This window comes from Neodiprion fabricii, chromosome 6 (assembly GCF_021155785.1).
Source record: "Neodiprion fabricii isolate iyNeoFabr1 chromosome 6, iyNeoFabr1.1, whole genome shotgun sequence".
NCBI classification, from domain to species: domain Eukaryota; kingdom Metazoa; phylum Arthropoda; class Insecta; order Hymenoptera; family Diprionidae; genus Neodiprion; species Neodiprion fabricii.
Genome location: NC_060244.1, coordinates 3,090,226 through 3,105,470, shown reverse-complemented (window position 1 = coordinate 3,105,470; position 15,245 = coordinate 3,090,226). Strand labels below are relative to the sequence as shown.

Below are 15,245 nucleotides of genomic sequence, written 5' to 3'. Positions count from 1 at the left end.
TACACCTCAATTTTATGAGGAATATAAAATGTGACAAGACGATGAGGAACTATACAGTGTAAACTCTCACAGGTATCGGCTAGGTGTCCAAAGATGTTCTCCGACTACCGGGAGGATTCGAGTTTAGACTTCGATCTATAATAATATCTGTACGCGTATATACGACAGATTTGCGTCGGTAACCTTGAATTTTTTTTTTTTTCTCTCTTCTCAAACACGCACATTACGCTCGCATGCGTCGTCGTAAATCTGTAACCGTGTGTACTCCACGTTCACTTATCACGGCTAGAGTTCTCCTAATTATTATCAGTCGAGCGGAGGTAAGCCTTTGCTTGTACTCACCTTACCTACCTACCCACCTACAGCGTAGGCTGCAGACATCTCTGAAACGGAAATTAGATTATCCGACTTCTCGCATTCCTCGACACTTTGGTAGTAGGGATATCATTCCCCACTTAGGCCCGGCGGCGCGAGTACGTAAATGATCACATACAGTCTACGTATATATATACATATGCGCGTGTACGTATGTAACATATTCTCGCGACACGAAAGTGCATGCTAAATACATCAGCTTGGAAGTGTCTCAGCGTCTGCAAACGTCAGTTCGAACGGGATCGATGAGCGCTTTACCAATCCAATACCCGTAAATATTATCGTTTACAATCTTTGTCATACTCACAGAATAATAGGATCCGAAATTGATTGGCAATTTTATTTCATCCCCGCCCTGCGTCACGTTGACCTGCGGCCGAAAGTACGGATCATCGTATGGTTTGCCTTCTGAAAAGATAAAATACAAATTGTACATGCACATATACATATATATTTGGATAACGCGAAGTGTGTATGCGCGTAAACACGAACACACATCCGCACACACGCGCGCGCGAAAGTATGAATACAGATCTGAAGAAGTTACGGCAATTAATTCGGCATGCGTTGAATCTGTTTGATTGCACATATGTCTAGATACCTCATCATGCACTCGCTACGTAAAAACACACATACATAGATCGCAGAAGTAGCCGCACAGTTATGCCGTTGTGGCGGGGAGGTTTAAGTTCAGCGGAGGTTCAAGCCTCTGGGTCTTTGTTAAAGATTCTGGACGCGACGTATGCAGGACGCACAAGAATGCCACGTAACGAAGCCCCGCGCGGAGGCGCACATCCGGGAGGATGGGATGCTGGGCTCGTCGGAGCGGGGATAAAGAAAAAAAATGATAAAAATAAAAATGTAAAAGAGAAAGAACGGCGGGAGGGAGGGAGGGAGGGAGGGAGGCAGAGCGAAGAGAGCTCGGTCTGCAGAAGCGGCGAGGGACGAAGGAGGAGGACGTTGGATGGAAACAGGAGTGGCGTAGCAAGGTGATCTGGTCTTGGCGGGTATATCTTCGGGCTTCCCGCGGAGCGGAGAACGTTACGGAACAGGAAAGTCGCCCGTTTTAATAGATCGTTTGTCTCCTGTTCGCTTATACCGTACAGGTATACTGTAAGCGGGTATCTACCCGGATTATTTATGATCCGCGCATGCGTACGCGCGGATATTTATCGTTGTCTCTTTGTAGATATACCTTAGTGCGTGCAGTCTACCTTTACAGCGAGTGTGACATGCTTACTTACACCGCGATACATTTCCAAGCAAATCAAATTTTACGTAACCTGCACCTCGATTGCTCGTTGTGTCTCGACCGGATGCAGGGCATGGATCCGTGTGAGATGTTACGGGACGAACGGAAAGTATTTCGACGGTGTCATACCATTACATACCATTACATATGGTTTGGGTGGAACAGTTCCTGTTGTAGCGGTGCTAGGGCAAGAGAGTGCGGAGCCCCTACTTCGTCGAGACAAATTTACTGTACCTCGACTAAGAACGGTAGTCTCCCCCCTCGATCGGAAGGCTGGTTCCGATCGAGAGGAGAAACGCACACACGTCAAAAGTTGGGTTCTTCGTAGGCTCGCCTAGGGCTGTGTACCCCGTACAGGCCGGAGAAAAAAAAAACTCCGACCCACGTGATGTATACACCGAGGAATGCAGGCACTTGCTACGCGAGGGTCGCCCCTCGTTGTAATAAAAAAAAAAAAAATAAATAAAAAAACAAAGAAAAAGTTAATCGTCCCGTGGGAGACTGTACGCCACGCATGGCGTAAGATGATAGCCGAGGAAGTTGGGTCAGTTGATTATGATCGGTCATCTACGAGACATACCCGATGCGTGAGTAAATGTACAGATTTATGCGGAGGGTGCCAGACGAGAAAGTCACGAGAATCGAAGGGAGATCCGAGGAAGGAAGTTCCAGCAACAAGTATGAAAATACATAACTCGCAATACTGCTGGGAGTTTCTGATAATCGAGGACTATCAGGTTCTATCTAATATGGGTTTTATACCCATTGCACAAGTACCATGTATGCGGAGTAATCCATGACATCTTGATCAAGATTCTACGTCGATGTCTCAGATTGGCTTTGTAAAACATAATAGCTCATTACAATATGGGCCGAAAAATATCTATTCACAGAGATGTTATAATGAGCTTTTATGTTTTTTCAAAATTTTATTCAGATTTAGAAACTAGGGTTATTTTGCTTCCAGTTTTTAAATCATACGTAAGATACGCTGGGTCGAAAAATTCTTAAAATAATTGCGGTTGGGTTTTTCGTCAACTACTTTCATACGGAAAATCATAAAGCCAAACGTAAACCCGAAAGTACAATATTGTTGTTGTTGGCACAGTTGCGTAGAATTATTTAACGACGTTTCCGTCATTATAATGCAGTTTATAAATGAAATATATCAACTTATAAGTAAAAAACGGCACGTGGACTTCGCGGAATGTAAATGACGAGTATAAACTTGATTTGATTTCCGAGATTTGCAAATTTGCTGGTATCAATACGTAAATCAATACAAAGCAATTCTCTTCATTGCGTGGCTGCAGAGTGGAGATTAATATACGCGGTCTCGCAAAGATGCGAACAGTTTCCTCTCATCTTCCGAGAAGTCATTTGTAACGGTTGGTAAAGACATCTCCGGAACCTTTTCGTTTCACGTTCTGTTCTCCTGATAAAAGTTTCTTCGATATTTCCACGTCACGGCGAGCTGCAGCGCAGAGTGCATAAATTGAGACACGCGAGTCTCTCGACGATTGGCATTGAGTTCTGTGCATCAAAGAATCAGCTTGAATATTTCAACCTGTTTCACCAGCCTGCCTGCGCTTTGCGCATCAGAATACTTTTCAACATTTCAGCCTTGGATTGAGTAGCAAAATCGGAAGGATTGCGAAATTCACGTGTCATTGTTCAGAATGCGGATGAAAATTCGCGCGACCGAGTTGTGCAAAATAGAAAATAAAAAACCTCAATCTTCCTATTTCGATAAGCAAAGTTGTTCAAACACATAAATACATAATAAATAAATTACTGTAAATTTTTCCGTTACATTTAACGTCACGTTTGTTCCTATCCACGAGCACGGATCGCATGGACTAATAATAAAAATGACAGCGCGAAATGCGTAGCAACGATCTTCTCTTTTCATCAAGATTTTGTCGCTACTGTAGCGAAATCCTGTGTGATAAAATAGAGATTATCGCGAGCAGATTCCTCGAAAGGCGCAATTATGTAAACAGTATCTTTTTAAACCCTTTACCGGGGTATCCAGTACTACATAATTTTCTAATGAACGAGTTCTGGGCCGACCTTTTTAATTGATGCTCAACTTTAGCACCGTGTTAATCGTCGCCGTGACCTAGCTGATATCAGAAACGTAAGAAGACTTTATTACGTTCTTTCTCGTTCCGGAGACACAGATTCTGTCCTAGACATATTAAAGCGTACAGTTTTATACCACCAGGCATCGGTTCGACCGTTACCTCTTACAACTGAAGTAATATTTCCGTTCACACGAAATAGTTGTCGCAGTAATTACCATATACTCGATATACGCGATGTGTTTTCCAAATATCTAGTTTTTCCAATGTTTTATCTACGATCACTTCGGTCTGTTTACAATCTTATCAAGGCGCGTCATCGCTCGCCAAATTTATCCTAGAACTCGATCGAAAAGACTCCAACTGTACCTAAATACGACATACCGAGTACACACATACCATTCGTACCTACGGCAAATTTGAACAATGATTATTAGGGATACTGATAAAGATGCGTTTTCATTGGTAAGGACAATAATCCGTACAATATATAAAGTAGCAGATTCAACAGTCGTTAAGGTCTGACAATCAGGCCTGCGGCATGCAATCAAAGAGAACGACGGAATTTTTATTTTTAATTTTATGTTTCCACGAGATACAATCATCTATCGTCAAATATGAGTTAAGCAAACGGCTAACAGTCTTTATTTCTGTTGATACTGTAAAATAATTTGCGGTTCTACTTGGAAACGTTGATTTTCCAATGTAGTACAGGAAACAACGCTGGTAAAACCTAGTATAGAACGAAAATTCACGCGACATGAGAAACGGTAGCCGAGCTCGCGGTCAAGCAGATCCTGCCTAGTGCGAATCATTAGCGAAACGCATAATGACGTTGCCAAACCGCAAGGGACTTCCAATGGAGTTCGTCTTCTAGCTCCAGCAATGCGTTTCCTCCTTCGAAAGCGTCTAATCGTATTTTCAAAGCCAGAAAAATTGAGGTTAGAATCGCGTAATGTCAGATTAGTCCGCGACGGCGCGTGCGCGGAGTACGGAAAAGACCACTTTCAACTTTTACGACTTAAAATTGGTATTTTCATTTATCCGCGCACGCGCATTCGCAGACTCTCTCTACCGTCATAGAAACAGGTACTTTGTGTACGGAAAACAGGCATGAAAAAACGGGTAAAACATGCTCGGGTTATATAAATTGTATTTGCATAGCTACAAAGGTAGGCAAGAGAAGGGTCAGTCATTCCCTCGTTTGGAATGGAATTCCGGAGGCGTACCATCACTTTGCTTTATACATTGTCCTCCTGAGGTACCGCGTAGCGCCTCCACCGCAGTTCCGCTTAAACAGCCTCGTGATTTCATCCAGCTATTCGTAAACTCAAGTTATACAGCTTCGCACCGACACAGTATCGCCTTATACTTACATGCGAGAATGCTGCGTACAATTATACATGAGAGAGAACTCGGTTGACGTGTGTTTTCGGAGAGTTCTTTGTGCCCGCGTGAAAATGAGTCACGTGTGACTAACTTACGTAGACTGTATGTTTGCATTAGATGCGTATGCATATAACCCTGTATAAACATATTCGATATAACTTAAACGCGATGAAGTACGTCATCTTTGACAGCTTCTGTAACGCGAGGGTCGCTCGAAGTCTGCCGGTCTAGGCAACCTCGCGTCTTGTAATTAACGCTCTGCTGATTTAAAATGCATACTTTATAAGACCGGAACTGATTGCGGCATAACTCGCAGCGAGGAAGGGAACTTCGAGAGAGGCGACACGACCGGGCTCGCTGAGCCGTGACTCATTTCAGAAATATACTTACCGGTTACTTGACCATCGTCAGAAACTCGCTCGCTCCCTCGGCCTTGCACTTTCTAGTGTACACCGGGTAACGAGGATCAAATAATATTAGAATATCAATGATCAATTGGCCAATTACAAACGCCTGTAACAACGCGACAAGAAATTGACTAATCCTTTCGTATACGGTTACATACGCGGTACCTTATACTCACACGTTTACCACTTTCATTTCGATGAACAAAAGGCTTCCGAAAAATACCCAAAAAGAAAAAAAAAAAAGGTATACCTAGTATGAGTGTAAGTATAACGACAAGGAAAGACAGTTTTTATCACGCCTAACACTTTCAACTTAAACTCGCTGCTCTTAATGGTGTTATTCGTACACAGAACCGAAATATTTTCAAAACCGATTCCGACACCTCACATTTTCATTCCAACAGCGGGTGTTGTGATATACCAACTTCAACATTTTAGACCTTGCTTTATGCGCACACAAGAGTCTGAGCTACCTGTTACACGGTGCCACAGAATTAAATGGTACGCGGATTCCTGTTTGTAGAGATCTGCGGTTTCTCCACTGAGGTAAGTGCAACAGTTATTGACACGTTTAGACCCAATTATCGACCCTTTTACTTTCCCAATTTATAAATTGATGACAGAAATTGTGAAAATTCTCAATGACTAAAACCAATTGCTAGAAGATAAGAAATCAAAAATATATTTTTTCGTAATTGTAAAACTAAAGATCAAACAGATACAACCGAAAAAGATCAATAATTGGGACAGGATCAGTAACTGGTAGACTCAACTTAGGGTTGCTGGACAGAGCGATAATAGCGGACGAAGTAAGCGTATGGAAACACAGACGTTCAGATTATTACACTATATAGTTATAATGTTTACGTGTAATATATATGTATAATATATCAGTCAGACACGGGAGTAAATATGTAGTGTGCCTATTTTCTTCCTGTCTGCTTGACTAGCGGGTCTGCACACTTTGTAGTATTCCGATAAAATATATACATATGTAGGTGGGGATAGCTCGAAGCGATTCTGCTGGGTCCAACGGCAGTAAAATGTGTAGCACTTACCGATTTTCATATTCTCAGTAATAATTCAAGTATATTGTGCAAGTGACAAGCGGTTGACACAACAGTTCGATTTCTACAGTACTAGTTACAGCCTGCAGGCGATGAGTTCCTAATTTTGTAGTAGATATATTCACGTGGCACTTGCGGGGTTATAAATACCATAAGTTACGTACCGATCGACCCACTTTTTCCCTTACCTTAGAGAGAGAAATATTCAATACTTAGGTCGGTTCCACTCGAGGCCAAGTGCGACGAAGGCGGAGTATGAAACATGCATAAAGCTGCAGTCTGTTTCATCGGGACGAGGAGGTAAGACTCGCGATCGGCACCAAGACCTCTGGACTATAACCAGAACTGCGTCGAGAAGGATAGTATAATTTACCATCGATGAAAGTTTTACATGTCAAAGCATACATTGACACTTGTACCAAAATAACACACATCCGTTTGTTTGCTTCTCATCAGTCCAGCGTTGAGATAATGAGTTCTGTTAAAATTCATTTAGGCCATCTCGTATTGGCCAACATGTGTTTATATTGAAATTTGAAAAAGAAAGTAATCAGTATCGTCGATTAACAATTATTGGATGATGGTCCAAGGCCAGTGAATTCCACAAATTGGATGATCCAGAAGGAGTGTAACATTATCACATGAAGCTCATGTGACTGAATATGACCGTCAAATTTCTTTGCTATTAAAGTTTGGTAATGCTCACAAAATGATGTGGCAGGTCCCTTAGTTGTTTCTTTATAAATAAAGCATCCTGTTGAGATTCGTTGTTTGCTCACATTTTTTTTTTTTACCAAAGATATAATCGAATTTTTACTTGTTCCATCTTCTGTCACCCCTAACTCTTTTTAGGGTTGAAAACATCGGGAACATCCACGTGCGACTTTCAGGGTTGTTGGAAGAAAACTCAACGAGGTCTTCAATGTTTACGGTTTGTATGATTGGGTGTAACGACTGTGCGAATTGAATTTCAGCCAGGACATGAGGAGCACTGTTCCTGGCTTGGAGTTCCTAATATTTTGCTACACATTTTCTTCCAACTTCCACTCCGTATCAACATCCAGCATCGCTTTGATCGTGGCTACTCTACCGACCGCATAAAATCAATCATGGTATGTAAATTATACTTGACTATATATGTATAGTGAATCAATCGATAATGTTAATATATTGAGAATAAGTATGGTTAATAACATCGATTTTTTTTTCTTCTTCCTTCTAAAACGGTATCATTCATAGAATCATGAAGGTTTCTGAGAAGGCGTGTATAAATATCTAGCGTATACCAGTCGCTTGTATCAGCTGATTTCGTACGTTGAAGATTTCCTTACATAATGTGTCAAAGTAAAAACATGTTTCGAATTATCTCAACGCTCTCGTGAGTCTCGTTCACAACTATTGTCTGTGAAATCGATATGTACTATAGAGAACAATAGTCATTCAAGGTAACCTGGTTTCTAACCAAAACTAAGAAGCACTTGCAACTTTCCAAGAAATATTGTCAGTCATTATCCGCGACAGCGCTCGTATTTATCTGGAAGGAGGGTTGCTCTGGACTTCCGGTATCCCGGAAAATTACGATTAGGTATACCAATGGACCACTACTCGGATGTACCGTATAACATTCAGGAATTGGCTGACTTGCATCGCGGACACGTACAGCTCGTACCAAGTGGATTGTATCTTTGTCGCGTAACAGACTGGTGTGGTCACGTGCGACTGCAACCGATTATGTAAGTTAGCGCATAAGACGCGTGCGCTGGAGGTGCCACGCGGGCACTTTCTCTTTCACTTGTCTCTTTTTTTCCTCTACAATAGTACAAGGTAGGCATAATATCTTGTACAGGGTAACCGTATTTTAAATGTAGCCGACAACAAACACCCACTATCGTCAGTTGACTTATACACCTACCCTGGACAGTTTCCTAATAGTCTACCAGTCATCCTTTGATTTACTGAGGAATGGTATTTCGGTAAGCAATGCTGGTATCGGTGCTGCGAGTAGATAAGAAAGGAGGAAGAAGCACCATCTCCTATTTTTAGTCCCTATCAGCAACTTGATTATCAACCCGTGTCCGCAGATGCGCTCATTTGGAAGAGATTAGAATCAATGTACCCATAACTCATTCGAAGGACTCTACGACTGTATAAGGCATGAGCCTTCACTTTCGGTGGTATCTACTCATCGTTAACCACTTGACCCACGAATCAAGTTCCGATGTCGCGTGCCCATAATAAACAGCAAGGTCGATCACACATTGAAACACGCCGATTTTTATCCGTGATTCTCATCTTTGGTACCTACCACGTCTCTCACGGGATATTACAGGCAAAGAGGTTGAACAGATGTATTATAGAAATAGCATACAAGTCCCAGAGCGAGCACAGGCAATTTCGACTATCGTGTTCAACTTCCATGCGAATATGCATCGGTAGGAATCCCGAATAGTTACTCACGTGGCCATGTCTTCTTTCACCCAAACAGTTACAGTTGAGGTATATATATGTGTAAAGTGTCGATCCTGCAACCGGTTGAATCTCGGAAGAGGGTGCGTCGCCGGGTTATCGCCTCTTTGAACACGGAGCTGTCCGTGGTGAAGAGGAGGTGAGGGAGGACGGGACGAGACATTGCTACCGGGTATAAGTAGAAGCGTTGCTAATAGCTCTTCGACTCCGGGTCATTGTTACGAGAAGTCGGTCGGTTGTGGGAGAGGACACCGAGGCATCCGAGCGTATCCGAAAGAACGGAAGTGCCGCGGACCTCAGTTCCGCTCCTTCTCACTCCTGTCTTGTTTCCTATCCAATCCCATCGCAAACGCACTTGGGCCGCATGCACGATATATCATAAGCGATTCGCTTCGCTACCTCGAGAACGTCCGCCGTGATTGCAGTCCATCGTCGCCGGTTCCTCAACGACGGTACTCGAATCGCAGGGTCCAAGCTAATCCGACCTTTTCAAATTACACATGCATTCCTGTATGGAGGTTACTTCCCACTTGGCGAACGATTCGCTCGGTGCTGCTCCTTTCATTTATACTTACCGCTATTTACAGTTGCGGTTGGTACTCCACCCGATTTCAGGATAATTAAAAAAAACATGAAGAATGATGTTGTACCTATACGGGAGGAAGATTTGGACGTTACACGGCGTAAAATGCGAGAGTTCGAGAGTGTAAGGTAGGTACGCTGACGGGTATGACGGTCGTAGATATAGCGGACTATTTTACGTAGAACAACGCAACTACTAGCATATCGTAGGATTGTGCCGTCGGCGTTAGATAATAACCGGAAGACATGGGAGTTGTATAATATCGTTGGTAGTGGTGGTTGGTGTCGTTGCACAAGAGGTGTATACCTACACCAAAGGCTCGTGCAGGCCTCCTTATTGTATATCTGGTAAGTGTATCCGTGTCGGGGAGGTCTGCTTGTGCGGTGTTACTTACGAGCAACCGCTTTTCCTTTGGTGGAACGCGATCGTTCTTTTAAAGTAACACCAGCAGCCTTGGTCCCGATCGGGCATTATCAGTATTCGCAATGTTTCATCACATGTAGCTGCGGAAACAAAGCGACACAATAAGACCAAGAAAACAATTCACGTCTAAGGAGATAATTTGTCGCTCGTTGTTTTAGGATAATCTGCAGGCGAATCGTCGACCGACAATGCTTTTCGACCATCAATTAATTACTTACTTCTTGTCCTGTTTCTTCGTCCCAAAAAGACCGGAAGTCACACACAGTACTAATTGTAAAAGTTTTCAAAGAGAAAAGAATCTACTCAAAGTCTCTCGCGGTAAATTATCCCAAGTATACTTTTTGCGTTTCATTCTTTGCTTTTGAAAGCACAGCAAGATGTGTAAGGTTCAACAGTAGATTGGACACCAAGAAACAAGAACCAGGGTATCGCAACGACTTTCTATCGGTGGAATTTAACGATAAGAAATTGATCCGCTGCAACAGCAGCAACAGCAGCAACAGTAGCAACAGCAGCGCCCGCACGAGTTGTGCTACCTACCCGATTCTACGTGGGAATTTTACTCTATCGTGAAGCGAATCTCACCGTTATCGAATTTTCAATTTCCAATTTCTAAATATAGATAGATTAAACTTATCTATATAGTGATTGAACGCACTTCGCCGTCCAAACAATCTTCACCCACGTACGTTTATATGTCTTCATTTAAGCTTGTGTTGAACAATGGTTTATGGTAATGTTCGAAAGTGGCGATGACGTAAAATCGTATTTAGAGCAAGTTTTACTAGCGCGCCCATTTTACGTCCGCGTAACAACTCCATGCAATGCCCGGTACAGGTATCTAATTGTAATCATGAACGTAGGACCTCACTCACGAGTAGGTACAAGCCATGTGTAAATAAATATTCATCGACGACGCCTTCTCCTGCTGCTGGTGCTGATGCTGGTGCTGCTGTTGCGAACTCGCTTTAGCTACCGATTATTATACATATATAAGTTCAGAGATCATTCGAACGTCATTGTGCGCTCACTACCGAGCTTTTTTTAAACTTATTGTTCATATATATATATGCACAGACGCAGACCAGTGTATTATATCCTGTTCAAGAATAGGTATTTCTTACCACGTCCGGACACGTCAAGGCAAACACACGATATACATACTACATATTACTACATCCTCGATCCCAAAGCAGAACGCTGGATTGAAATACTTGGTTGCAATATTTACGGGGCTTAGCTTTTCCTTGAATCAAACTACACCTTGCGCAAGCATAATGCTTATTATATTTCACAATCAATTGCAAAAATTTAGTGGGTGAATAAACTTGCTTATACGCGTAGGTACGTCAACCGCGTTAATGCCGAGAGGCTGAGCAGGAGCTGTAGGAAGAGATGGAAGAGGGAGGACGGAAAGAGGAAGAGAGGGGGGATGGGAGGGAGCATGCAAATCGGAGATTTATTATGTAATCATACGATTTTATTCCGGAGAGCTTGGACATTCATACCACGTACCAAGAAATACCGGCTCTATGTACATGAAGCATACATACACGGTCCAATTAATGTTCCCCCGTCTCTGGCCCGCATATTATGATCATTGAACTAAACACCTTTATAACTATCGGAATACGTACCAATGGAGAATAGTTTTCATTTGTTCTAGTTCGCATGAATATCGTACAGTGTAAGTCTGACGTATCATATTTGATGTGTTGGAATGTCGTCAAGTTTCTCTCTGCCTAATAATTGTATTATACTTACAATGTTGACTATCGACAGAAACAACGGTAGCAGTTAAGCGCGTGAGATGGTCCTTTTTTATCGACTAAGTCAGTTAATTCTCATCTTTGGCTACCGTTAATAAACTAATGACTGGATTGTTTTTTTGTTTTTCAAATTTAAGCAGAAAACTCCTCTTTTATCGTAGAATTCGGAAATCTCATTGATATCCGTGAAATTGTACAAAAAAAAAGGTTTAATTGTCTGCGAAATATTACTATTTTCGCGATTCCCAGATTTTTTAATCTATAAATAACGTAGTTGAGAGAATTTCCTACCATTCTGAAAGGAATGCCGCGTAGAAGTAGCCAACATTGGACTATGTTCTTTTGAACCAATTCCATTCCTCAATTTATTGATGATATCGAAAAATAGGAATATGCCGACTCGGAGGATAAAAATGGACTATCACGTACCCTTAAGAATGGCTGACAACCGACCTCGTTCCTCCGCTGCATACGACACATATAAGCGGGTTGTTATGTTCTTTATTTCTTACCGTAATGCTATGCTGGAGAACCTGTATTGTTTATACACATAGATGAGCATCAGGTTCACATCGAGATATAACATACCTGTAAATTGTATATCTAACCAGGTATACGAACATGTACACGCATGTGTGTCAAGTCAGTGTTTTGGATCAATCACTCAAGCGTTGATTGTATATTACTGCACATAAGATAAAACAGAACGATCGAACTAAGATGAGATGAAAAAAAAAATCTCTAAGAATGATAAAGTGAGTCCACCAGACATGTGTCAAAGCGTTACAGGGCGAGCACCTATATTGAGTTTCACAGATTTGGTAAAAAAAAAAAAAAAACAGTTATACGCAGAAAAGCTCTTCCGACGTACTGAGTATTCATTCGAATTCAGAACTCTGTACTTGACGTGTCATCGTAGTGACCAGGCAGAGCTTGGGGGTGTAAAAATTGCCCTAATCCCTCGAGAGATGGAATACTTCAAACACAAACTGATCAGCAAAACTGGGAGCTTGCAGAGAATCTTATACATTGAGGTAGAGGTGGATGGCTATGTGCTGTAAATATATATATAATACATACATACACCTGCCTATCTGTACATGCCTAGGCACATATGTATACATAGGTACACGTAGATACATACATATCGCGCGAAGTTGGGTAGAGACGGTGAAAAGGAAGGAAGCCCGGGGAGTGGTACTAACTACGGGAGAAGGAAGTTCCGTAGAACGGAAGCGAGCGGAAGCGAGAGGGGGGCGGTGAAGGGGGATGAAAGGGGCCGAAGAGGCGCAGAAAGTCGAGCGCGGAGGGTGGAGGAAAGGGGGATAAAACGGAGAACGGGCCGGAACCGGAACCCGCGCCGTGGCCCCGATATAACGGAAGCGTCGCGTTTGCCGGAAGTCGCCAAGGAAATGAAATGCCTCGCGCTGCCAAGGTTCCCATTCTGCTTGCGGCACCATTTCCCCTACTCCCCGCCGCCCCGTCTCCCCGACTCGTCGGTTCCTCGGTTCCACGACTTCCCGGCGACCCCGACGACCCGGCATCGCAGGCTTCGACCGAAGAGAATCCCGCGAGCACGAAGAAATAATATTATTCTTACGGAGAAATGTTTTTTTTTTTTTCCAAATACCAATAATCTCGATTATATCGAGTTATGTAATCACTTTGGTGTATTTTTAGCCTCTCAAACTTTCCAAACTTTAATCAAAGCTAAGCTCCAAATATCACCAAATGAATGTTAATACAGATAAGATAAATGAGTGTAAGAACCTGTCTGTGAGGGTTTTTTTTTTTACTTGACACCAGACGAAATCGACATGCAGACATCTTCCAATCGCACAAAACACACGGTCCAGTTGAAAATTAAAAAAAAAAACATTTCGTCGAATTGATAAGTAATTACCAAATCATGCTGCTTATGTACTTCTACGGGAAGTAACAATAACAACAATATATCGTCGTTTATTTCCCGAAGTCAGCAATGGTGCTAAGATCATCACAGGGTGCGGTCGGCAAAAGTACATAAGGTCCAATAAATATTCATCGAACGTAGTCCGGACGGCTTTATTATGTTAAGTAATTTTCCAAGTTTCGGAGGTGCGTGAGACTTTGGCCGATAAGGTGGCATGAAATTCATTCCACGCTCGGTAACAAAACGGTATAAGTGACAATCATACGATCACAATTCTCTTCGAGCTGGGCTGAGGATAATGTTCATTATAACACCGATGAAAAGTCAGTTACGAGACTCGCCTTCGAGAAGAGGAAGCAATATTAGTCGTCGAGCATCTCGCTTGACTCCGGTTTTTCCTCCTCCGCACCTCGCCTCTCCATCGGCATTGACTGCGTTGTTTTCTCCCAAGCTGACAAAATGTTTCTGAGACAATTCACCTGCTACCGAAGCGACGTTTTCATTGCCAAGCAACCTCGTACAGGTATTACCGTTGTCGAGACGTACAAGACGAAAGCTTTACGCAGCCCACACTCTGCAGCGCGATGATAAATCCTTATCGTACGACCTTAAGGCTATAACCGAGGTCAGCGAATAACGCCCGTAGCACTAATGGGCTTCCGTAGGGAGCAGACGAATCGTTCCGTCTCCATTGTTACAGGTATAATAATATCATAATAGGCTCCCGCGATTCTAATGGAAGGAGTTATTTATAGTACCGACGTAACCATTGTCTTCGGCTTTTCTTTCGCTCGTGAATCGGCGATATTCATACCGCTCGCCTGCAGTCTGGACTGTTTATAATATCGCGAAGAGCTCTTCTGCATGGCATCGAGATCTGGGCTAATTTTCGCTACGATCTCTACATGGATGTAGAGGGGAAGAAGGAGGAGGAGAAGAAAGAGGTAGTGGAGGACGAGAACGAGGAAGACGAGCCCAACCGGAGGCCGCGTCCCATTAGGCTCAATGTGCCTGTTAATTTATTACATAGCTGAACGCCGTTCACCCCTGTATACATACATACACTTTATACCTATGTCCACCACTATCGTCGTTTCCTTCTCCTTTTCCTCCTCCTCCTCGGGCCCAGGCCCAGCTGTCAGCCTGGCGGGCAGTACCGCTGTCAGAAATAACTGCATAAATTATTATAAGACTTTTCAATGGAATTAAAAGCTCCCAGTAATCTTTATTGTTAATAAAGCACGTCAAGTGGTAGGCTACGACTCAATGAGAAGTTGGTCGTGTTGCTTTGTTTAATTTTCCATTAAAACTGTCACATGAATTTCGCTTGATCGACAAGTGAATATTTGGATAGAAAAAAGATAGCTCAATCGGTCATCTTAACGCAGCCGAGTCAAGTGATTCTCCATCAGAATAATTCGGTCGATATAATTATTATTACAACAAGTTTGTTTTCTTTCTTGATACCAAGCATCGTTCTCGAGTATCTTTCATGCTTTTAGTTTTATATCTGGAGTA

At 42.6% G+C, this 15,245-nt stretch overlaps 1 protein-coding gene across 1 annotated transcript in view; it reads right to left on the bottom strand.

Moving 5' to 3' along the window:
• Nucleotides 1-15,245, bottom strand: part of LOC124185219 (ets DNA-binding protein pokkuri) — a 96,667-nt gene that overhangs the window by 20,944 nt on the left and 60,478 nt on the right. Inside the window, exon 3 of the mRNA XM_046575758.1 lies at nucleotides 683-783. The gene's annotated coding sequence lies outside the window, so the exon portion shown is untranslated. The remainder of the gene's footprint in view (nucleotides 1-682; nucleotides 784-15,245) is intronic.